Below are 3,649 nucleotides of genomic sequence, written 5' to 3'. Positions count from 1 at the left end.
GACCCTGATGCGAGAGAGGAGGGGAATGTAGAGGCATGGACTCCTTCGGTGTTGGTACGTGTATACATTTTTTTGTTATGACATATGTGATTTAAAGTTAATTTTTATAATAGAGTAATTTTAATTTTTAAGCCATACTGACTTTTACATGTATGTGATCTTCATTCATGTTTAGTTGATGACTGAGGAGGAGCTCAAACAGATAGATGATGCTACACTCTCAGCCATTTCATTTGGCCTTGAGACATCTACGGTACATTATGTTGTGTTCGCATTTCTTTTTTCTATTTGATATTGTAGCATATATGGTTGCTAATCTTTCTTTTATCTTGCAGATACCACCTGCCCCAGGGGGACAAAGTGCGGGGGGTGAGCCAGCATGCATTGACAAAGGAAAGGTAATTAGATGTTTTCTAATTGATTAAATATTGATGCATTCTTGTAAAATGTTTGTGGTAATCTCATTTAATTACATTATTTATTGTATATAGGGTGTGGCTACTGGCGATGAACCTGTACAGATTCGGCGTCCTAGATCATCAAGGATTTTTATTCGCACAGAGAGCCCCATTGTATGTATAAGTATCATTTATTTTTTATTTTTTTAATTGATGCAGAGGAAAGTATGATTGTTTTTCTATACAATTTCTATGATTTTTTCCGTACCAATAATGATTCATGTCTTGCATATGTTCATTACAACTTAAATAGGCTTATATGCACCTGTCCAACCGACCAAGTTGATTACAAAGGTTTATTTAATCAAACAAATACCAAATTACTACTTTCCCTCCAAAACTAATATGACTGTTTGAATTTGAAATTCAAATTTCAAACTATAGTTTTTATGCATTCCCTAACTTTCTAAACTATTCCATTGACTCAAAATTGGTCATATGGATTTATTAAATGCAACTAAGTAAATTTCTAGAAAATTGAAGTTTTTATTATTTTTTCTCCAAACCACCATACACTCTGATCTCCCCCTTTCAACTGAGATCACATATGACATATATAAAGGTCTACATGACCGTTGGAACAACCATATAGGCGTTCCCAACCATAAAACAAACAAACAACCACTTTTTGTTAATACTGTTTAGACTCTAAATACCCTATTCTAAGGCCTTTTGGTCCCATGGAGTCACTTGGTTTATAACCACACCAAAATTCATGTGGGCCTTACATGTGCCTTTATTACAAAACATAGACCAACTTGTAAAATATGGACCAAACCTTTATTCCAACTTCCTAATCTACTTGAATCCTCGCTTTCATGGAGTGGCAAGGTGTCCGACAACAGAGATACTTGTTCCCCCTTGCCACATAGGTTAGGTGCCCTGCACCACCTTTCCTCTCTCTCATTCTGAACACTAGTCCACCAAGTGAGTGATGTTCCTCTCAGTCTTGTTGTTGCTACTTTTACCTTCTTATCTGCCTCTATGTCTTCAAGATCAAAGTAGTTCTCAAGCGCCTCTATCCACCCTAGCACTTCTTCACTATCCATTTTACCTTGGTATATTGGAAAATCAATATGGTTCTTCCCACCATTACCTTGTACTTCCTTAATGATTCTCATAAATCTCCTTTCTTCAGGATCATCTGTTGTCTCATGCTCTTGCCTTGCATTACCAACCTCTTCTTCTTCATGGTTCTCTCCATGATTTCTTCCTCTAACCTCTTCTCCTCTAGGTTCTTTCCTTTCCTTTTCTAAGGATTCTATCCTTGCAATAAGCTTTAGCCTCTCTCTTCTCATCTGTCTTTCTTCCCTCACTCTAGATGCTTCAAGTTCTCTCCTCTCTCTTTTCTCTTTTGCCAACTCTTCTCTCAATTCTTCAAGTTCTCTAGCCATTTGATTTTTAGGAGGCATTTTCACAACAAGTTTTCTTCCTTCCCAAGGGCCAACTCACTGATTCTCTTTCTTTCCTCACCAAGACATCTCTGGACACCACTTATGTACCTTTCAGCTCTGGGACACACAAGGAGGAATTAGACACACCAAGGCTTCAACAAAGGGACCAACACACTAAGGATTTTCAAGATTATAGGTCTTGGTCACACTCCTAAACACCCAAACTTCAAAACCCTCCTTAAAATGGCTTAAAAACTAGGGCCTGCTTGTTCAAACCCCAAAACTCAATTCTAGAACGTTTTGACTTGTCTAAAGACAAGATATGATCATGACAACCTACATGAACCTATCAAATGACACATCTACCATATGAAATCCTAAAATCCTATCTCATGCCTAATTACAACTTTCTTCCACATATGAGTCCAACATTATAACTTTGTATGCTTCCATGAGCCATAATTGGTGCAAGGATTGCCTAATTGACTTCAAGAGATGTTCCATGACCTCTGTAATGCCTTGGATCTTCAATGTTCCCCTGATGAGCATGGGATTCTCTTGCATCACTTATCTTCATAAATAAATTCAAAACTAATTTCCGTGATATTAACAACTACTATTTTGTATCTCATAGGAGACTCCTAGTGCACATGAGGTTTGACGGGATAGTTATGTAGATTTGATGACGCGGCCACTCACTCTTGAGGAGGAGCCTACAATAGTAAGTTGTAGTTTGAATTCATGATTAAATATGTTATAAATTTAGCATGCTATGAATTATAATGTTATAGTTTAAATTGTAGATTCATCTGACAAAGGTATTTGAACATATACAACCCACAATCACAGAGGTACCAGCATTGCCGAGGGCATATCAGAGGACTCCTGACCGGCGCAAGAGGTCGACGAGAGAGGTATTTATTATGAAATTTTGATAGTATTAATCTCCAATATAGAAAAGATCATTATGCATTTGAGTAATTCAATGTTAGATACGTAGAATCATATAAATTTAGTAGTCTAACTTTGGGTTTTCCTTTTTTGTTTATGTAGGAGGCATCCGATCCACCTAGTGCAGCGAAGAGGCTGCATTTTGATCATCCACCAGCACCCTAGGATAGTATAGTTTTCGTAGGATGCATCATGAGACATTTTGAGATGGCATATGCCACATTGTATATAGAAACATTGATATTATACACATTCTGATGGCAGGATCAGCCACATTTTGTATATGGATCTATGTATTTTGATATATATATATTTGAGTACTTTGTCTATGGATACATGATCTTTGATATATATTTGTGTAAAATTTTGTCTATGGATACATTTATTTTGATATATATTTTTATCATTTACGTGCACAATGATATACATATTAATTTAGTATCTAGTATTGTTCAATTTATCGTGGATCATGTGTCATGCCCTAAATTTTACTAGTAAAAACACAACAATTTTTTTATTTTTTTTAGCTTATGAAGTTGCATAAGAAATTACATATTGTAAAACAAGGTTATCATTGAATAGGAATTCAAGACTCATGTGAATAGTGTGAAGGTGTTAACATTTTAGTCACAGGTGGTTTTCAAATAGATTGGATGACAGTCTAGTTCAAGTTAGTGTCACAAGTCAAATGAGCAAGTTCAAGATACAACACTCATAAATTAGTGAGGTAATTCATATCCTAACAAGCCTCTGATACTAATATTCTATTAGGGTCTGTTAGTTGTATCATATGGACTAGGTCGTGATTCTAGCATGTAAGGGAAGGGGATCAGAATTACTTATTAT

Source organism: Cupressus sempervirens, chromosome 8 (genome assembly GCF_028749045.1).
Source record: "Cupressus sempervirens isolate cs-2001-9-10 chromosome 8, ASM2874904v1, whole genome shotgun sequence".
Taxonomy (NCBI): Eukaryota; Viridiplantae; Streptophyta; class Pinopsida; order Cupressales; family Cupressaceae; genus Cupressus; species Cupressus sempervirens.
Note: the sequence above shows the minus strand (reverse complement) of the source record.